We start from the raw sequence: 21,997 nt of genomic DNA, 5'->3' as shown, positions 1-21,997 counted from the left end.
GAGGACACTGTGAGAAGGCACTGTCTGCCAACCAGAAATTTAGCCCTCACCAGACATCAGCCCTGGCAGCCCCTTCATCTTGGACTTCCAGTCTCCAGAACTGTGAGCAACAAATGTCTGTTTCTTCTAAACCCCCTCATCGAGGGCACCTTGTTATCACAGCCCAAACAGGAGAAGACCCATGTTTATCCAATAGCCACTCAGCGGGTCTGCTCCTCTGTCCGTGAGGCCACTGCTCTAACATGCCCCAGCGGGAGGTGAGCGCCTGGCATTTCTGAGTCATCTTGAGGCTCATCTTACCCTCACGCTGCAGCATGTCAGGCACTCCTGAGTCCCCTCCACAGAGGGTCCCCGTCTCCTCCTCCTCCTCCACCGCCCACCGCCTGTCTGCCCGGACGTCATCTCCCGTCCTGTCCGGCCTCCGCCAGCCACGGTCCCCTCCACCTGTCTGGAGGATGCTCTGGGTCTGACCCCTTCCTGCTTTTTCATGTATTTGTTTTGTTGTTTTTTTCCTACCAACTTTCGTTGGCGCTACAGTGCCCTGTAGACCGTCTGTCTTTGCCCATCTGGGTGGCCCTGCCTGTGGCTCCCTTGGCTGGCTGCTTGGTGGTTTGTGCTTTCTTTCTGTCTTCCATAACCCTGACTCTTCTTTCCTTCTGGGTATTTAAATCTGCCTTTCTGCTCCCAGAAGTCCCTTCCTGGCGTTTGCACCTTTCCGCACTCTGTCTACGCTGTCAGAGTCAGTTCAGAGGTCACTTTTTTCGGTCAGAGCTTCTCCTCTCCAACTGAAAACGATTTCCCCATTCTCCAGGACCCTTTTCCAGTCGTACATCATGTTTTTTTCGCATCTGAAACATTCTGGCTTTGATGATTTGAAACGTTGTCTGCGGGCGTCTTACTCCCCAACTGTCCTGGGAGGCAGGGCTCATGGCTTGCCTTCTGCTTGCATGGGGTTGTTGCCCTCCAGGACTTCTTGTTGCACTGAATACTTTTGAATCTAACAACCAAAACGAACGTGGGGTTTTTTTTTTGTTGTTGTTGTTTGTTTGTTTCTTTGTTTTTTACTGCCTCCTGACTATAAACCTTTTAAATGTACTTTCTTTGCAATGTGTAGTTGCATCAACTTATTCGGGAAATATCATGCTCTTGCGTATTTTAGGTTCACAGATGGACACTCATCGTTTCCAGCGCTGTATGTTTAAGTCTGGACCCTACGTGTAATTTCCATTGCATTAATATTCACTGTCTTTGTAACGTAGTGTTTAGTTTGAGCTCATTGGTTAATTTCACGTGTAGGATAAGGCATCCCACACTTCTTAACCACAATTTTTTTGCAAGACTGCTGTAACTACTTTAATCGATGCCTTTCAAGGTGCCCAGGCTCTGGAAAGAAGAGTGGAAATTGAGAGAATGAGGGGAACCAGCTTCCTGAGCAAGCGCCCTGTCATTGGCACGGGGCTGGGAGGCCCCCTTTACCCTTATCCAGCACCCATACCACTCACTGTGGCAGTGGAATCTGTCTCGGGATCCTCAGTATTTCTCTCCGTGATTTCAAAGTGCAGATTGGGATGGAGAAGGCAGCAAGTCCTGGGACCTTCCTGAGCAGAGAGGCTCCTTGGCAGCATGGGCATTTGTGGGGGTCCCGGGCAGAGTGGCTCCTTGGCAGCATGGGCATTTGTGGGTCCTGGGCAGGGCAGCTCCTTGGCAGCATGGGCATTCGTGGGGGTCCTGGGCAGAGAGCAGCTCCTTGGCAGCGTGGGCATTTGTGGGTCCTGGGCAGGGCAGCTCCTTGGCAGTGTGGGCATTCATGGGGGTTCTGGGAAGAGAGCAGCTCCTTGGCAGCGTGGGCATTCGTGGGTCCTGGGCAGGGCAGCTCCTTGGCAGTATGGGCATTCGTGGGTCCTGGGCAGGGCAGCTCCTTGGCAGCGTGGGCATTCGTGGGGGTCCTGGGCAGAGAGGCTCCTTGGCAGCATGGGCATTCATGGGTCCTGGGCAGAGTGGCTCCTTGGCAGCGTGGGCATTCGTGGGTCCTGGGCAGGGCGGCTCCTTGGCAGCGTGGGCATTCGTGGGTCCTGGGCAGGGCGGCTCCTTGGCAGCGTGGGCATTTGTGGGGGTCCTGGGCAGGGCGGCTCCTTGGCAGCGTGGGCATTCGTGGGTCCTGGGCAGGGTGTTCCCACATGCTTTTACTTTGTTTTGTTTTGCCTCCCAGCCTGGTTCCTCAGGAGGCAGGGGTGGTTGAGTCACTGTGGCAGTGTAAGGAGATCTGGTTACGTACAGTCTTCACCGTCCTCCGACCCTGAGTATCCAAGGAACGGCTTGCAAAGTGCTCTGTTTTCCCAGCAGGAAAACCCCCTGGGGCCGGGTGGAGCAGCTTTGGCGGAGGTCTGACTCCTCTCCCAGGGGTGAGGTCCTGGAAGCCTGAATTGCCCGAGCTGTTGTTTTCTCCTCTTGTTGCTCACTGCAAATGCAATCATGAAGCATGAGCAGCATACTCTGCAGTGACTCCAGACTGGACCTTCCAGCCTCCGTCACTTCCAGGACTCCAGTCCACACAGGAGATTCAGAGGGGAGGTAAAGACAGCTCTGAGCCCTTAAGGGAAAGCTCAAAGTCACGGGCTGGGAGGATTTGCGGCTTTGTCAGGGCAGAAGATGAGTATGTGTCTACACTGAGGCTGAATGTGAGAAAGTCTCTGACATTGACCCCTGAAAGTGATGAACACGACAATCCCGATGACCTATTGCAGATGAGCATGATGCCCGGCTGCAGGTCGGTCTCTGTTTTCTACTGTTCTCTGACACCCCCGTCCTCGTCTGTGAGCTTGTGTCTGCCTGTGATGTTGTGTGCCAACAGACACACACGACACACATGTATTCAGCTGTAAAGCACGCCTGGGGGAGGATCAGCTCAACCGACGTACTGTCAGGGAGCTCTTCCCCAGGCCGGGTGGCCTCCCTCAGCAGTGGCCTCCACATGCTCCTCAGCCTCTGCTGTCATGGTCTGCCTGCAATTGAGTTTGTTAATGGACATAATATACATTGAAAATAATTTTCATTTGAGAAACAAGTGGCAATTCAGGAGTGTGGCTTGCCGAGAAGCACTGTGTGTGAACCCCGGGCAGGAATAAGGGTCTCAGAATCTTGTAAGTGTAACACCCTGAGCCCCTGGTGGCGCGTTCCGCACCTCCCAGAACCTGCCACCTGGTCTCTGCAAGTGGGGGTCTCTGCCACCCAGATGTGACCCTCCCTGTCTCTTTTGAGACTGGCTCCTACCTCATCACCCCTACGAGCTGCAGATGGCTAGTTTAAGGGAGGACTCTGGGAGGAGAGCCAGAAAGGGGAGGTTGAGACACATGAAACAGGCACAGTGGGTGGGCACAGGACAGTGGGCAGCTCAGGAGTGGGTGCAGCATCCTTAGGGTGTGGACAGGGGCTGCCAAGTGTGGACAGCTCTCTATCTCCCCAGGGAGAGCCCACAGGACCCCTTCTGCAGGATGCGTGCTAGGGCTTCGTGGCCTTATCCCTCTGGCTCCTCTCCTAGGAGTGGGAAGGCAGGGGAGGGTTTTCTTTTCTTAGAAGATGTCTAAGAAAAAATGTCCATCCATTATGAATCCAATATGTGGATTCTGTCTCCCTAGGATCCACACACTGACATCTCAAACCCCAGGATGACTGCATTTGGGGAAAGGGTTCTAAGGAAGCAAACTGGGTCAGAGGGGGCCCTGAGGGTGGAGCTTTGATCCAATAGGACCTGTGTCCTTAGAGGAAGAGGAGGAAACGCCAGGGCTGCACTCTCTCCACCGTGAGAAGGTAAGAAGGCACTGCCGTCTTCAGGAACGGAGCCCTCACCAGACACAGAACTGCCTGGCATCTGGATCGTGGCCTCCAACCTCCAGACTCAGAGAAGGCATGTCTGCTGTTGAAGCCACCCATCTGTGGTGTTTTGTTATTGCAGTTCAAGCTGGCTAAGACAACACAGAAGAAAATACAGAGAGAACACGCAGGGAGACACCACTGTCGTAGCATGGAACCCCTGAGACTTCAGGCTGCGGCTTAAAAAATCCTCTGACAATTGCAAAGATATGGAATCCACCTAAATGCCCATCAACTGACGAGTGGATGAAGTACACTGTGGAATACTACTCAGCCATAAAAAGGAACAAAACAATGTCTTCCGCAGCAAGCTGGATGACGCTGGAGGCCGTTATGCTGAGTGAAATGACTCAGGAATGAAAACCGGGTACCTTATGTTCTCACTTACAAGTGGGAACAAAGCTAAAGGCATCCAGAGTGGGATAATGGACGTCGCAGACTCCGAAGTGGGGGGCTGGGGGGGGTGAGGGACCTAAAGTTACACCTTGGGTACAATGTGCACCACTGGGTGACAGGTACGCTAAGATCCTAGACTTCACCACCACACCCTCATCTGTGTAACCAAAAACCACATGTCCCCCTAAAGCTACTGACATTATAAAATTAAAAAAAACTCTGTCCGGCCATCACAGCCCCGTGACCAGTCCCTTTGCTTGGTCAAGCATCCTGGGTATGGTCAAGGCGATGACCCCAGGGCCTCCTGCTTAGAGACACCTCGTCTTGCCTCAAGCCTCAGGCAGAGCTGTGCCCCAGAACCCCGGGGAGGAGGCTCTAGGTGTGCACAGAGGGCAGGAATCCCCTCAGGGTTGGGGTTCTGGCAGACCCTCAGCCCCCACCGTGTGTACTGGAGTTCTGGCTTAGGGTTCTCCTTCAGAGCCCTCAGGGCAGGAAGAGTCCGTCCTGTGCCCTCCCGTGTCCTCAGCTTCTGCCTGGGACCCGCTCCCGGCAGCTGCCCCACCTCTGTGCTCAGCCTCGTCTCATGCCAGAGCAGCTACACTGGCCGGGTAGCAAAGCTCTTCTGGAACTGCTCCCCGGTCACCCTTGCCTTAGGATGTCACACACTACAGGCCATTCCTTTTTGTCCCACCCTCCCTCTGGGACTCATGTCCCCCCGGCTCTCTCATAGGCACCTGCCTCGCCCCTTCCAAGAGGCCGCCATGCAGACCCCACTGTGACCGGGGTGTCACAGTGCCTTCCACGCTGCCCCGCGTCGACGGCCTGGCCGTGCCTGCGGGAGAGGGAAGCCATCGTCCTTGGACGCCAGCTTTGGGTCTTCTCGCCATCTGCCTTTCACGTCCTGTGGCCTCGGCTCCTTTATTAGGGCTTTCCAGGTACGTCTTTTCCCTCCATGTTGGCATTCCTCCAACTCTTTTTGTTTTTTTTTGAGACAGAGTCTCACTCTGTCACCCAGGCTGGAGTGTCGTGGTGCGATCTTGGCTCACCTCTGCCTCCTGGGTTCAAGCGAGTCTCCTGCCTCGCCCTCCCAAGTAGCTGGGATTACAGGTGTGTACCACCAAGCATGGCTAATTTTTGTATTTTGAAGAGATGGATTTTGCCATATTGACCAGGCTGGTTTTGAACTCCAGAGCTCAAGTGTTCCACCCACCTCGGCCTCCCAAAGTGCTGGGTGTGAGCCACCTCACTCGGCCGCCTTCAACTCTTCATTCCTCATGGAAAATGTTGTATTTAAAAGTCACAATTTTGTTTCTATCGATTTGCATTTATGTTGAGTCCATACTTGTATTTCCAGTTGATAGCTCAGTGAGTAAGAAATTGACAAGGAAATGAATTTCCAAAGTCTCAAAAGGAAAGCGCTGCTTCGAGCCTGAACGGCTCGCGCTGATTATCCCCTGCCCCGCGTCACAGCCGTCACTGCGGCCTCCAGTACTGGAACCCATGCGAGCATTTATTCCGGACCCACTGCACTGTCTTCAGTCTGAAATCCAACAATGTAGAGGGAAAGAGAGATCGTTAGGTCGCTAAGAGACACAACGCAATCAAGGCATCCAAAACTGTAGCTGCAATTTGAGAAATAAATGTGGAAAATACCCCTTTTCATTCTGCTGTAATGATGAGACTTGCAGGTTAGCCAATCCCTGTCGGAAACTGCTGACCAGATACTTTTCTTCAGTCCCCTCCCTCCTCAAGAACCCTCAGTGGCTCTCTGTTGCTACTGCCCGGAGGAAAACTGGTTTCCTCTCTCTGCCCAACTGGGGACTGGAACTGACCCAGGGCCAGGCCAGGCAGAGCTCCGGAAAGGCTCCCAGGACCAACACAGCCGGTCCCCGACGACCTGGCCGCTGCTGTCAGAGCCTGGCTCTCTGGCTGCAGGGACCACTGTCTGCTGCTTCGGACGAGCCAGGCACCAGTGTCCTGGTGGGCGGGCAGTGCCCGCGGTGGTCACTGGCATCGTTGCCAGTTTATTAGTGGTAGAACAGTTATTTTATTCATAAAACAATTAGTTCACTGGTGTAGAGGATGGTTTACTGATGAAGTGACTGGTTTACTGCTGTGGTGGTTGGTTTACTGGTATAGTAGCTGGTTTACTCATATACACTGCTCATTGAGCAGTGAAGTGGTCTATCTACTTGTGTAGTGGTCGGTTTGTCAGTATAGTGGTTGGTTTACTGGTGTTGTGTCTGGTTTAATGGTGTATCAGTTGTTTACTGCCGTAATGGGTGGTTTACCAGTGTAGTGGTTAGCGTGGTAGTTGGTTTACCAACATAGTGGGTGGTTTACTGGTGTAATGGATGGTTTACTGGTGTAATGGTTGGATTAACAGTTTAGTGGCTGGTTTATGTGGGTGGTAGTTGGTTTACTGATTTGGTCGCTGGTTTACTGGTTGTGATGGTTTATATTGTTAACCTGACTGGATTGAAGGATGCAAAGTATTGATTCTGGGTGTCTGTGAGCGTGTTGCCAGAGGAGATCCACATTTGAGTCCACGGCCCCTCAGTGTGGGCGAGCACCATCCAAGTGGCTGCCAGTGCAGCTAGAAGGAGCGGGCTGAGGAAATGCAGTCGGCTGCTCGCTGAGTCTTCCCCAGTGCTGGAGGCTCCCTGCCCGGAGCATCAGACTCCAGCTTCTTCGCCTTTGGACTCTGGCGCTTACGCCGGTGGTTTCAGGGGCTCTCGGCCCTCCGGCCACAGACTGAAGGCCGCACTGCTGGTCCCCTGACCCACCCAGTTTCCTTCCTTGCTCCTCAGCTCGCAGACAGCCCGTCGGGAGACTTTACCTTGTGATGCTGTGAGCCGGTTAGCCTTATTAACCTTGCTTCCAAATGTGCATAGATCGCACTAGTTCTGGCCCTCTGAGGAACCTGACTAACGCACTGGTGTAGTGGCTGGTTTAGCGCTACAGTGGCTGCTTTACTGGTGTGGTGGCTGGTTTAGCAGTGTAGTGGTTGATTTAGCAGTACAGTGGTTGGTTTACTGGTATAGTGGCTGGTTTAGCAGCATAGTGGCTGGTTTACTAGTGTAGTGGTTGGTTTACCTGTGTAGTAGCTGGTTCACTGGTATGGTGGTTAGTTTACCAATGTGGTTGGTTTACTGATGTAGTGGTTGGTTTAGCAGTATAGTGGCTGGTTTACTGGTATATGAGTTGGTTTACTGATGGAGAGGTTGATTTACCACTATACTAGCTGGTTTACTGGTATAATGGGTGATTTATCAGTGTAGTGGTTGGTTTAGCAGTATACTGACTGGTTTACTGGTGTGGTGGTTGGTTTAACAGTGTAGTGGTTGGTTTATCAGTGTAGTGGCTGTTTTACTGGTGTAGTGCATGGTTTGCTGGTGTAATGGGTAGTTTACCAGTGCAGTGGTTGGTTTACCAGTATATTGGTTGGTGTACTTGTGTAACAAGTGGTTTACTAGTATAATGGTCAGTTTACTGGTGTTGTGGCTGGTTTACTGGTGTAGTGGCTAGTTTACCGGTAAAATGAGTGTTTTACCAGTATAGTAGTTGGTTTACCAGTAGTATATCTGGTTTACTAATGTTATAGCTTGTTTATTGGTGTAGTGGCTGGTTACTGGAGTGGCTGGTTTGCTGGTATAGTGGTTTGTTTACTGGTGTAATGAGTGGTTTACCCATATAGTAGTTGGTTTATCAGTGTAGTGGTTTCTTTACTGGTATAGTGGCTGGTTTACTGGTGTAATGAGTGGTTTACCAGTATAGTGGCTGATTTACTGGTGTAGTGACTGGTTTACTGGTCTAGTGGCTGGTTTACTGATGTAGTAAGTGGTTTATTGGTAGAATGTCTGGTTTACTAGCATAGAGGTTGGCTTACTGGTATAGAGGCTGGTTTACTGGTGTAGTGGCTGGTTTACTCTGTTGTGGCTGGTCTACCGATGTAGTCATTGGTTTACTGATGTAGTAAGTGGTTTACTGGTAGAGTGGCTGGTGTACTAGTATAGAGGTTGGCTTACTGGTATAGCGGCTGGTTTACTGTGTAGTGGCTGGTTTACTGATGCATAGTGAGTGGTTTTCCAGTAGAGTGGTTGGTTTACTGTAGAGATTGGTTTACTGGTGTAGTGGCTGGCTTACTGGTGTAGTGGCTGGTTTACTGGTGGTTTAGTACAGCAGGTGGTTTACTACAGTGGTTGACTTGGTACAGCAAGGGACACCACCTCCCAGGATTGTGTCGGGGACTCCCCTGTGGTCTGGGCATGGCTCTGGCTGCTTCAGCACAGAGGGACATCCCTGGGATGTGGCCTGACATGGGCTCAGGAATGCTGTGGGTGGGAGAGATGAGCAGAGCGTTTGGGGAGCTCTGGACCATGGGAGCCACCCAGTGACCCCGTTCTTCTGGGAGCCAGCATTTTGCTGAGAATCTACAGACACAGACATCTCAAGCTTGGGGACCCAACTTTCCAACCAATGTCCTGCCTCAGGGAGAGAAGTCCACGCGTGGCCTGGAGTACATGAAAACCCTCCTCATGGTAAACCACAGGCCCCAAAAAGGTTGCTGTCTCCGACTGCAGCATCCAGAGCTCTTCCAAGTTAAAACTGTTTTTCCATTTTGGGGGTTGAGGGAAGTGGATTTAAATGCTGCCAGCAAAACCCAGTTCACAAGGCAGTTTTGGATGCCTCTACCAACTCCACAGGACACTTTACAGCAGCGCCTGTGGGCCTGGATGAATTTGTATTCAAGATGGGAGGCTTCTGTCATGCTAAGAAGTCATTACTAGTCACCAGCGTTCACTGGTGAGCAGGATCGCACAGAACCCCCAGGCTCTATTATTTGTATTATTATATTATTGCGTCTCCACGTGAAAGCCGGTGGTGGTTTGTGACTGGAATGTCAGAGATTCTGAAGCCCTGTCGAGGGCCTCCTCAATCTCACCAGAGATGTTGACCCTCAGCTGGGCTCCAGCAAACCTGCTCTGAGCCTTTCCTTCAAAAACTGGGCCCTGGCATGGTCCCTTCCCTCTATGCCCCCACCTCCTGGCTGCCACATCTACCCTGTGGCCCACGTGCTGGCATGACAGGGCCACCCTGCCCCATTCTCCTCACTTTGGCTCCCCCCACCCCAAAGCCTGAAGAGTCCTTTGGAGACATCAGCCAGATTTCCTTTGTTCCTTCTCAGAACCTTCCAGAGGTTTCTGAATCATCTGGGAGGCAACGTGGAGTCCTGCCCAAGCTTCACAAGCCACAGCCCTGACTCCCAGGTCCCTAGCCCCTGGCCCAGCACACGGGGGCTTCCAAGTGTACAGAGGTCTCCACCAGGCACACGTGTCCTCTGCTGCAGGTGATCTGCTTGCACCACAACACACAGAGGTCCCCGAAAACATCAGCTGAGCGTGGCATCGCTCCCAGACTCTCAGACTTCACACATCACCCGCACCTCTGTCTCGGCGATCTCTGTCCCAGCCTGTGCTCCCAGAGAGTCCAGCACCCGGGGCAGCACCCGATGGAGGAGACACCCACACGTTTGTTGGATGAATAACTTACAAAAATTTCTCTGCTGGCCAAAGGTGCCTCCTGCAGGAGCTCTCTTTAAAGGCGTGCAACGTGTGATGCTCACAAAAGCATATTGTCCAGGGCCTGCCTGTGTGTTCAAGTGAAGTAGGACCAGCAAGTGCTATGGGAAGGGTCCTTTGCTCTCAAGAAACGGTTAAAAATAATAGTAAAGCAGGATCTCAGCTAGTCTTTGAGTTGGAGCGCCCCGCAGCTACCCACGTGCCGCAGACGAGGGGCTCCTGGAGGAATGCAGCCTCCTCCTAAGTGGGTCCGGAAAGGGGTCTCACTTCTGGCCTCCTGTTTGGGGAGAGGGTGCCTCTGACGAGTCTCCGTTGGTGATGGATCCCCTTCGCAGAGCGACAAATGCACACATGCATTTCTGCACCCAAGTCTGAGGTTGCAAAGGCCTCCGGGGGCCACGCTATGTTACGGACTGGAACCGTCAGGTGTGAGCTGTGGGCAGCGCCCTGTGAGCCCACACCCCAGCTGGCTGACCCTCCGCACCTGGATCCCTGCACTGTAAAGTTAGGTTCCTGGAGTTTTGGTGACCAGACCGTAAGTGAGGGCAGGCCACGTGTTGGACACGCACCTGGGGCGTTCTTCTTGGTGTCTGTGCCTGCACAGTGGACTCAGTCACCGTCACAGCCTGGCTCCTAGCAAGCAGGAGCGGCTGCAAGAGAGGAATTGAAACCAAGGTGCTGCAGAGAAACCTGTAAGCAGGTGGCCATGCTCATCTCCAGGGCTCATTTTTCTGAGGACATCTGGGCTTGTAGTTTTAATTTTATGATGCTTATGTATTTTTTGATAATGTAAAAGAGCTCTTGTTTGTCTGATAGAAATAAATTTGGGAAAGCTTCGGGAAGTTCAGACGGGAATGGCCTGGCTTCCAGCTGCTCCCCTCAAGGGTGTGAGGGGGTTGGGCAGCGACCTGGGCCGGGAGGAGGGCAGCGGCTTCCTGAACCCCAGGGGCTGCTTCCGTGAGGGCCCGGCCGCCTTCTCTTCATTCTGCTTGATTTTATGCTGCTGTGAAGACTGAGCATGATGGAGGTCTGCGCAGCTGTTTCAGACCTGGCCCTTACCGAAAGATGTTCTCCCTGGAGTGCAGCTTGGGTGGAAGTGAGGGGCGGAAATTGGTGAGACCAGGGTGTGCAGGCACTTGGCTGGAGGGGGTCCAGGGGTGACGTGTGTGTTTGCAGAGCACTTTGACACTTAGAAAGTGTGTCATGTCCAGGACACCGTGAGGAGCTGTGCTCTGCAGCCCCGAGTGTTCCCCAAGGACCTGGGTCTCCTCCAGGTCATCACCAGCAAACACGAGCCAGGATCTCATTAGTGCTGGCACAGCTCTGCCCGGGAACATTGTGGCATCCAGGAGGTGCTGTGTGGACTCAGGAACAGGAGTCAGGGCAGGAGTGAGCGTGGCTGAGGTGGGGAGTGAGCGTGGCTGAGGTGGGGGGGCCAGCGTGGCTGAGGTGGGGGCGAGCGTGGCTGAGGTGGGGGGCGAGCGTGGCTGAGGTGGGGGGTGATTGTGGCTGAGGTCGAGGGTGAGCGTGGCTGAGGTGGGGGGCGAGCATGGCTGAGGTGGGGGGCGAGCATGGCTGAGGTGGGGGGCGAGCGTGGCTGAGGTGGGGGCCAGCGTGGCTGAGGTGGGGGCGAGCGTGGCTGAGGTGGACTGAAGGACACGCCGCGGTGACGCTTCTCGAGGGGAGCATTCTGAAACCTCCACGCGCTGCTGCCCATTCAAATGCCATCATTGCATATCATTTTCCTCTTAAAATTTAATAACACAGAACTGAAAAATGTGAGTCACCCATTCAGACCCTTAATGGTTTTATGGAACAAAGCTAAAACTTACGAAGCAATAAAAATAAATTCTGGCTGAGGCACGCAATAAAACATTTTCATAAATTGCTTTTTCTTGTTTCTGTCACCGTTATATGAGCTGTCACCATACTTAGCGTTCCACTTTGCTATTTACGCAAAACGTTTGTTCTCTGGCTCTAAATCTCTGTCGTCTGAGCCCACTCACCTTCGTTTAATTTCTGTGGTCAGTATGAGCCGTCAGCACAAATAATAACTTTTCCCCCAACGGTTAGCTGCTAAAAATGCACACGACTTAGATCTGCGCCTCCACAGGAAGACAGGAGGCCTCTGTCCGAGGTGAGAGACCGGCGCCTGCACCTGCAGCTGGAGGGCGCTGGGCCGAGGACATGGAGGCGCAGGTGGGGTGGGGGGGCGGGGCTGACACTCGCAGGGGACGGGGTCGCTGTCCAGGGTGAGGTCTGGGGGTGGCCTGGCTTGAGGACGTACTCTGCCACTTCCTCAAGGCTGTGCCAGCCAGAGCCTCCTGTCTGCAACCAGCGGGCCTGCCGGCCCATCCCCAGCGGAATGTGGGAGATTCAGGTCCCCCTGCACTTGGAGGGTCCCGGCGTTTCCTCCCCGACCATGTGGCTCTGGGTGGAGCCGCTGAAGGATGTCCCCTCCCTGCTGGGCATCCAGCCCCGGGAACCTCCTGGCCTCTGGGAAGCGGCAGGAAGGCAGTCTCACCGAGCCAGCCCAGGAATGAAACGCCACTTCTCTGGCATGCCCGGAAATGAGTTCCAGAAGCTGGAAAAACTGATTTCCGTGGGTCTGTGGAAAGGTCTTGTGGCGCTTCCTCCACCCTCTAGAAAAATAGTCTTCCCAGCCTGTGTTTCTGTCTGCTGGGCCCGGCCGGGGTTTCAGAGCCGTGTCTGCTTACCCACCCGGCTGGCCTGCAGGGCGTCCCGCTGATGACCGCAGCGCTGCTCTGTGCTTTGGGGAACATGCCCCCTGCCATGCTGGGCCGCAGACTGTGCCCACGCCGCCCCAAACCTCAGGCCGCCCTGCATTACGGATTGCTGCCCATGCTCTGCGGGTGAGCGAACCTTGCTCTGAAGTGCCGAGCGTCCGCGGGGCCCGCAGGAGCCATGAGACTGTCCCCCACCTGATGTCGATGTGGGGAGGGGTCCTGAGGCTTGGCATTAGCTGACTTCCGTGTGTAAATTCTCCCTCGACCGATGACTGACTTCCAGCTGCAAACCCAACATCAACCAGCTCACACATTTTCTGAAAATCTAGCGGTCGGTAAAATCTGCGGAGCCAGCCCCAGCCCCATGGCCTCCCTCTCCTTCTCCTTCAGTCTCTGTTGGTCTCATCCACAGTGGGTGGGGCTGGCTTTACTGCAGAACCTTCTAGAATGAGGGCAGTGTGGGGAGCAGGGCCTCTGGCTGGCTGCGCTTTTGTTCTGTCTTCACCACTCTGAAGGTCTATGATTTGGGGATGAGCGCTGGTCACTCCATGCCTCAGTTTCCTCTTCTGTAAAATGGGGTACTACCAGCCCTGCCCATTTTTATTCTCATGTACTGTCCTGAGAATGACATGACTGAGCTGATGTGAGGCCCCCAGGGCAGCTCCTGGTACAAAGCCTCCAGCCACACTTGTGGCCACTGTCACCATCACGCCTTCACTCACCAGGGTGGGGGGAGCACTCTTTGTGGCTGAGGAACATGGGGTTCAGGAGATGAGGAAGGCGAGACAGGCAGAACTCGGCCTGGGGGAGGGCAGGATAAGGGGCTGCCCTGCCCTGATGTCTTGCAGGCTGCGGCTACTTGGCTTTCCTAGGTCCATTCCCAAAGGAGCCCGCTGTGTGCCAGGGCGGGCTCTGAGGACCTGTGCTGAGGAGCCCGCTGTGTGCCAGGGTGGGCTCTGAGGACCTGTGCTGAGGGCCCCGTGTGGGGTTTGAAAGGACAGCCCAGCGCCAGGCAGCTCGTGGCGAGGAGCCCTCTCAGTGGCACCACTGCTGCCATTGCGCCCTTTCCTCCTGGTTCTCCTTCTACGGATGATGAGCCCCAAAACACCCCCTTATTTAGGGACAAAGTCCAGGCTTTTTGAGACAAAGAGAGGATTTTCAAGCTCCATGCACGATGTCTGCCTATAAGTACAACCCGCTCGTCATCCCCTTCACGCCCCTTCCCGACCCTGCCCATCCCGGATTGGTCCGGTCACTGGGCAGGTGGCTCCCTGCACAAAACCCTTCCACGTGGCCTTTCCTTTTTATTTTATGGGTGAAGCCATCAGGCTCCCAGAACTGCTGCCTTTGGGAAGACAGCACAGATGCAGCTTATGGCGAGGTAGGGTCCAGCTCTCCACCCACCACGGGGGATACGGCCGGATGCTGAGCTGGGCAAGCGGGTCGAGGCCTCCACTGTCTTCACCTGGAGCCTCACAGCTGCTTAAGAAGATGAGAAGGAGGCAGGAGAGGGGAGCCCAGACTCCCCTGGGGAAATGGACACGTACGCCGGGCGGGGTTTCAGAGCAGCTACAGAATCCCACTACCTGAGGATCTTCGGTGCTTAGAAGAACATGTTGTCAAGCCCTGGGTGTGAGAGAGAATGTGTCCTTCTTCTCTCCCTTTTATTGCAAAAATCGTAGAAATTGGAGAGAGGAAAGGCCCCTGCAGGGATCTCACCCAGCCTCAGCAGTCCTGGTCTGTGTGAGCAGAGGCTGGGCCCGGGCGGCTGTGCCAGTCCCGAGGGCGCCTCAGCTTCCTCCCGTTCTTCCTTTCCCCCAGTCCTCAGAGCTCTTGGGCATCTGGAGATCCCACATGTTCCCGGAGGAGCCCAGGGGTGGGCAGAGTGACCTCTGTTGATTTAGGGCTGGCCTCTCTTGCTGAAGACCTTTCTATAGAGGGCAGCTGGGCAGGGGGAGCATGTACAGATCTCCTGGTGTTAAGAATCCAAGTCTAACCCGGGCTTGCCTGGGGAACAGCAGCAGCAGGATGGGTGAGGTACCTCCAGAGGCCAACCCAGACCCCTGCCTTGACTGACACTCATTTGCCCATGGCTGCTTTCAACAGCAGAGCTGAGAGATAGCCAGGACCCTGACATGTGTGATCTGCCCTTTGCAGAGAAAGCTCCCTGATGCCTGCTCTGCAGCAAGAGTGACCTTGGTGACGGCAGCGTCTCCACAGTGCTGGACGGCGTGGAGACCTGGGAGCCGATGTCACAGAGGAGCTCCGCCAGAGGGAGGGCTGGTCAGGGGCAACACAGGCCCAAGCCAACAGCGCCCGTCACGGGGACTTTGAGAAGCACGAGCCGCTGCACAGTTTAATTCTGAGCAGGGAGTTTCCTTTCAGCCTGTGGTGAAAATGCACCTGAGCTGTTTTCAAAATGATGGTGAAATTTCCATGAGAAAAGAAAGAGTGTCCCTGCCAAGGCTGCTCTTACTTTTTGTCTATGTTAAAAAAAAAAAAAAAAAAAAAAGACAGCCCAGTGGCTCACACCTGTAATCCCAGCACTTTGGGAGGCCAAGGCATGCAGGTCATCTGAGGCCAAGAGTTTGAGACCAGCCTGACCAACGAGGTGAAACCCCATCTCGACAGAAAATACAAAATTTAGCCCGGCGAGGTGGTGCACGCCCGTAGTCCTGAAGAGGGGGACCCAGGCATCTCAGATCAACTTCCCCTTTTCATTCCTAAGACTGTAAACCGAAACCCTTTTCATATGTAATTCCTGAGACTGCAAATGGAGATCATTTTCATATGTAATTCCTGAGACTGTAAGCTGCTGGGGAGGCTGAGGCAGGAGAATCATTGCACCCAGGAGGCGGAGGTTGCCCTGAGCGGAGATGGTGCCGCTGCACTCCAGCCTGGGTGACAGAGCGAGACTCCATCTCCAAATACATAAATAAATAAATTTAAATAAAACAGCAAAACAGTAACTTTAAATGTAATGCAATACAATGGATTTTAAAATTAGTTTTTATTTATATATTGTTTTGGTGGCAGAGAGCAAAGACCAGAGTTTTTATAAAATTCTCGAAAAGATTGATTATGTCTAAGGAGATGATGTTTTTAAAAGGAACCAATGGATTCAATGGAATTTTTATTTAACCCCCTGGCAAGGTTATCTGTTCCTGCTGCCTGGCACAGGAACTTCCTGGAGAGCCCTTCCTCCTTCGGGACTTCAGAGGGGTGAGGGGCTCTAGGTGGGCAGCTGGAAGACCAGGAAGGTCCAGGCTCCCCTGGAGAGGACTGGGAGGGCCCCACTGGGAATGGGCTCAGACACAACCGTCCTCTGCCTCAGCCAGCGGCTCCTCCTGCAGTCTATCCTCTTCAGAAGAGACGCCCTTCGAGTTCCTCAACAAACCCACCTCCCTAATCATCACCCACATGGTTTTCAAGCTGAGATGTGAGAAATGGCTTACAACCGAAAACAGAGCCTCACAAATGCTCATGCTAATGAGTGACAGTAATTCACTGTAGTGCCTTCCATTTTTAAAAAGTGCCTCCACCTGGAATGTTCTAAATCCCCCTTCCCAGGGGATTTCTGGGTAAATGTTTTCCTACAGGGTAGAAGACTAAACTCTGATTTTTTTTTTTATCTTGCCCAAATTCCTATCTAAGGGGTTTGTTTTCCAACCCTACTGGCATAACATTATGAGACAAGGAAGAAAATCTAAATATTTTACCCCAAAACATATTTCTTTGCCATATTTTGAAACAGCCCTGCAAAGCTGTTTTTTGTGGGAAAAATTTTGCATCTGTAAAGAATCTCTATTCACATAGCTGGATCTTTTTCTTCCAGGCCCTCCCAAACCTAAAGAGATGAAGTTATGAATAGGAAACATTTGTCACTTACCCTCTCTAAGGACAGCCACTACAAGATTCAAAAGAACCTCAGTCTCCACAATCTTTACCTTAACCTGAACATCCCCTTTCCACCAATCCCAGGTCTTTAGACCAACTCAGCCAATTGTCAACCAGAAAATGTTTCAATTCACTGACAGCCTGGAAGCTCCCGCCTCTCTGGACCAAACCAATGTATTTCGTATTTGATTGATGTCTCAGGCCTCTCTAAAGTGTATGAAACCAAGCTGCCCCTGACCACCTTGGGCACATGTCCTCAGGACCGCCATCCCCCACCCCGAGGGCTGTGTCATGGGCTATGGTCACTCCTATTTGGTTCGGAATAAACCTCTCCAAATCTTTTGCAGAGTTCAAGTCTTTTTGTGGACAGGGTCAAGGACAGAAAGCCTTCCGGCTTCTGGGAGGAAGAAGTGATAATAACCAGAAAACCACCTGGCATGACCCCAACTCCTTCCCCGGATGCTGGGAAAGATGTTGTTAGTGTGACCAGCCCCCAAAAGGGACTCCTCTTATTTCTATGTCTCTCATCATTGCTTATTCTGAGGCAAAGAGAAACTGTCAGTGACTTACATTTTAGTGAGAATTTTAGCACTAAGATTTTAAGCAAGACTTTCCAATATCCTTTTCTAACATAGCAAGTCTTTTGTCATGTGGCTTCACCAGGTAACGTGGAATTTATAGCTCATGTTACTTCCACTCCCATATAGTTTAAAAAAATCAACATAATGCTGTAAGTGTAAGATAAAAGAGAAATAACATGAAAGTGATTTATAACATGCACTTTAATATGACAATCATCATTGACAACTGCCTAGAAGCTTGGTTAAAGTTGACTAATGCCAGTTAATGAAGTAAGATTAAAAAAAGAAGACAATTTTCAACTAAATGGTCTCGATGCTTTTATTTTCTAGTTCCTATTTTGAATGAGTAACTAAGACATCTCGAGCAGGTGTTACAAGTAAAATTTTGATGCCGCAAAGAAATAAATAAACTCGGAAATAAATCCTCTCAGCAAGGCGGTTTACTTCTATAGAAGGTGCAGCTCATGGATGGAGCAATTATGGCCACATACTCAAACAAGCGGGGAAGGGGTCCTTATGCCTCATGGGGGCCGTCCCTACTGCTCTGCTGTTCCCCTATTGGCTAGGGTTAGATCGCACAAGCTAGACTAATCCTGATTGGCTATTTAAAAGTGAGCAGGGGTCCGAGCTGGAGGGACAGGGTGGGTGGTTACAGGGGGGTCAGAGCAGGTAGCCAGGGGTGACCTAGGTCAAAGAAGGTGACCAGAGCAGGTGACCAGCATGAGTCAGGATGGAGCCGGGGGCCAGGGGAACAGATGTGAACTACTCATTACAACTGGTGGGGAAGGTCGCTTAGCAGAATTACAAGGGAGTTAAGCTTTAAAATAGAGAATTAAAGAATAAGAGAGCTGAACATACTGACACACTGAGTCTTTGAAAAGAAACTTGGGTTCACTACAACACAGGGTTTTGAAGCGTGTAGTGATCTTTGTGAAATGCGGAAAACCTTGGTACGAAGTTCCTGTGAAATTAAGTAATTCAGACGTAAGGCTGTTGGAAGTGTAAATCATTTTGCACCTTGATAGGAATGCTGCATTTGGGGTATCACGTTTTGAACTCCGTTGTCAGGGTTAGAAAATAAATATGAAACTCCTGCAACAATGGCAGTCAGGAAAAGTGCACTACATTCCTTTAACGGCAAACGAGAGTCAGGCTCTGGCCACCGTTTCATTCTGTACTTTTCTTTCAAGATTCCCAAGGGGTGAGTTCCCTCGGTTTATTTTTAACAAGCCATTTAATGCTGTCTTATGATTTCATTGAGTTTTTATGTACATAAATTAGACACTGACCAAAAATATTGTTAAATAGTCTGTCACTGGCCACGTGTTATTTTTTCTTGGTAGAGTTCCTGAAGGTTGATTTCCCTTCTCTGATAAAGTGAAAGAAACTTTTCCATGCTCCTAAAGAGGTCTGAGAAACAGGAGTGCTGGTGTGATGTCTCTGTGTGCAGGTGTGCCGTGTGGTGTGTAGGTGGTGTGCACAGTGTGTGGTGTGTGTGTGGTAGGAAGTGTGAGTTTTGACTGTGGGAGAGGTGTGTGGTGTGTGTGATAGGTGCTGTGAGTGGTTTCGGGTGTGTGTGCAGTGTTTGTGGGTGTAGTGGTTAGTATGAATGATTTTTAAGTGTGGTGTGTGTGTGTAGTGGGTAGTGTGAGTATTTTTTGACTGTGTATGGTGTATTTGTCTGTGTGGTGGGTGGTGTGAGTGATTTTTGGCTGTGTGTGCTGTCGGTGTGTGTGTGTGTGCGCATGCGTGTGTGTGTGTGCTGAGTGGGAGTGATTTTGGGCTGTGGTGTGTGTGTGGTGGGTAGTGTAAGTGGTTTCTGTGTGTGTAGGTGTGTCTGTGTGGTGGGTGGTGTGAGTGGTTTTGGGAGTGTGTGTGTGCGTGTGTGTGATGGGTGATGTGACTGGTTTTGGGTGTGTGTGTGGATGTGGTGGTGGATAGGGTAATTTTTGGTGGGGGGTGTGTGTAATGTGGTGTGTGGGGGGGGTAGGTGGTGTGAGTGATTTTTGGCTGTGTGTGGGGTGTGTGTGTGTGTGTGTGTGTGGTGGATGGTGTAAGTAGTTTTAGGTGTCTTTCTGTGTGTTTAATGCTTATTGATACACTCACATGACACACTTATTTCACTGATCACAGGATATCACAGTTATTGAGAGCTATCTCTCTTCTTGGCAATAAATATTGATTATTTAAATCATGCAAATGCAGAGTTAGGATTTGGGGCCTAGTACTGCCCCGACCATGAGAATAGTGCTCCCCCTGCTCCCAGGGATCATGTTCTCCCTAAGCCCAGGGATCCTGCTCCTCACTTGGCCCCCAGGGATCGTGCTCCCCTTAACCCCAGGAATAGTGCTCCTCCCTGCCCCCAGGAATAGTGCTCTTCTCCACCCCCAGGGATAGTGCTCCCCCTGCTCCCAGGGATCGTGCTTCCCCTAACCCCAGGTGTAGTGCTCCCCCTGCCCCCCAGTTCTAGGCCCTAATTGCAGATTGCATTCTTGGCTGCAGGCAGTCATAAGCAAAGAGACCAGGACCGTCTCGCAAACCCTCTCATGTGCTGGCATCTCCACGTGTGCCTCGGCCTGGGCAGGCTTTCCTCATAGGCCACGCTTTCCTCTGTCTGGAGTTTCTGCTTCACCCATCTGTTCACAGGGAGGACGCACAGCCCTGAGTCCCAGGCCACACCTCGCATCCTACAGAAACTCTCTGCCCGGGGAGCACACTTCGTCCGGAAAGCTGCGGGTCACAGCGGCTCTGGGCTCTGCCTGGGCCGGACACCCTTCACGGACCTTGTGGCTGCCTGCAGGTGTGGAGGGTCCAGCCTTCCAGCCTTTCTCCCTCCCCGGCCTTTCCTCATCACTTCTCGGCCCTACGTGGGCGCTCGGGTAAGTAGGTGAGTTCGTAAGCAATGAGCAGGGCAGGTCCGAAGCGTGTCCTGGGCTGTGGCGTTTGAGAAGGCATCTGCGAAGCCATTGCTGACATGGATGTCGTGAGAGTCTCTCCCTTATTCCAGAGCTCAGTAAGCCCACGGGGTGCAAGGCTCCTCACATTCACAGCTGAGTGAGAAAGTGGTGAGGTTTAACTATAAGTATGAAAAACTCAAAAAGTGACATAAAATGTTTCCAGCGCTGCAATCGAATAGACACGTGTGCTGTTTGTGTGGACTGAAGACGCCCGTCAGGGATGACGCTGCTTCTGCCGATTCCCAAGCCACCCAGCAGATGGCAGGGCCTGCTCATGGAAACCTGCATCTGCTGGGATAAAGTTTCCCTTTTTCTTTTTCAAGAAGGAAAGGCCGATTCACTCAGAAATCACATCCTCCGTGAGATACTCATGACTCGTTGGACCCTCCTGGGTGACTGCTGGATCAATGTGTCCCAATGTGTGCAACCTTCACAAGGAATGGCTATTCCAAGGCCAGCAGGCCCTGTGGCTCTGATTAATTTGGCCAGAGTCATTTACGAATAGCAGAACATTTTTTTTTTTTTTTTTTTTTTTTTAAGATGGGGTTTCACCACGATGGCCAGGCTGGTCTTGAACTCCTGACTTCAGGTGATCCACCCATCTCGGCCTCCCAAAGTGCTGGCATTGCAGGCGTGAGCCACCACACCCAGCCAGCAGAACTTTTAATAAGGAAGAAACAGCCACTCAAATAGAAACACAGTTTTGGGCCATCCTGGTTGGGTGGGGATGACGGAGCCCTCCGAGCCGTGGCAGGGTGAGGGGTCCTACTGAGTGCTGATGTGAACTCTTTTCATCTCACCCTGAACTTCGGTTTGTTACCTGACCCTGAACAGTTCACCTCCAGTGCCTGCAGCTAAGCTATTTCCTCTCCAAAATCAAGGGGCTGTACCAAGTGACCTTGGGGTCACTCAAGTGACAGGGCTCACATCACGGAGTCGGTTGTCCCAGTAAGAGGCCATCGCTGCTGCCGGTTTGCCTGGAATTCTCCTGTGAAAGGCCCAACAGAAACAATGCCAGTGAGCGGCTGTGAGAGACGCAGAAGGGCCTGGGATGGAAGCTGGCCCACTCCCCGGGTGCTCAGCCAGGCGCAGGCTTCTAGGTTAGATCTTTAAATAGATCAAGAGTTGGCAAAGGCATTACAAATCCTGGCAGCAGATCAACCAGGATCATTATCCCATAAAGTAACTAATACTCTAAAACTCTGTGACCCCCAGGGAGTGTCACGATGGTAGTGCTGTGAAGATGGTGCAGGTGAACTGAGGCTGACCCCATCATCCGGATGGTCAAGGTTGGGAGCCATCGATGTGTGATTATGCCGGGATGCTTAAGATATGTGTACCATTATAGTCCGGGTTCTCCAGGGAGACAGAACCAACGGGCTAGATAGGTAGGTAGATGTATAGACAGACAGACAGACAGGGGGATGGGTAAGAGGGCATTTAGCGGGAGAACTGCCTCACGTGATGATGGAGGTTGAGAAGTCCCATGGCAGGCTGCCTCTGAGCCAGAGACTCGGGTGCTGGCCCTGTGGCTCAGAGCCAGGGAAGATGACCGCATGACTCAGCCCAAGGCTGAAGGCCTGAGAGCCCGGGCAGAGTGCTGCTGCAAGCCCAAAGTCTAAAGGCTGAGAGCTGAGTGCTGATGCCCACGGGCAGGAGAAGAGGGCTGTCCCGGCTCTGAGACAGAGACAGACCTGCCTTCCAGTTCTACCTGGGATGGATGGTGCCCACCCTACATTCACGCTGGTCTTTCCCTTCTGTCCGCTGACTCACAGCCAGTGTCCTCCAAGACAGCTCACCGAGGCCGAGGCCAGGCCTCGTCAGCCAGCTGACCTCCCTGCAGCCGGCCGGTTGAGGCCTGACGTTAACCATCGCTATACTGCCCTGCTCCTCCGTCTAATCCTAGAGGGCAGAGGTACGCGGGCACCGCATCAAGCAAGGGTTCCCGGTTTTGGCGTCAGCAGGAG

At 52.4% G+C, this 21,997-nt stretch overlaps 1 long non-coding RNA gene across 1 annotated transcript; it reads left to right on the top strand.

Annotated features, from left to right (window-relative positions):
• The first annotated feature begins 2,125 nt into the window (after window positions 1–2,125).
• LOC141583574 (uncharacterized) lies at window positions 2,126–4,501 on the top strand. The gene is made up of 2 exons (XR_012516230.1): window positions 2,126–2,767; window positions 3,636–4,501. It is a non-coding gene; the product is annotated as an uncharacterized LOC141583574 (long non-coding RNA).
• The last annotated feature ends 17,496 nt before the right edge of the window (window positions 4,502–21,997 follow it).

The sequence above is a fragment of the Saimiri boliviensis genome, chromosome 1 (assembly GCF_048565385.1).
Source record: "Saimiri boliviensis isolate mSaiBol1 chromosome 1, mSaiBol1.pri, whole genome shotgun sequence".
Classification (NCBI taxonomy): domain Eukaryota; kingdom Metazoa; phylum Chordata; class Mammalia; order Primates; family Cebidae; genus Saimiri; species Saimiri boliviensis.
This window is presented reverse-complemented; position numbering and strand designations above follow the sequence as displayed.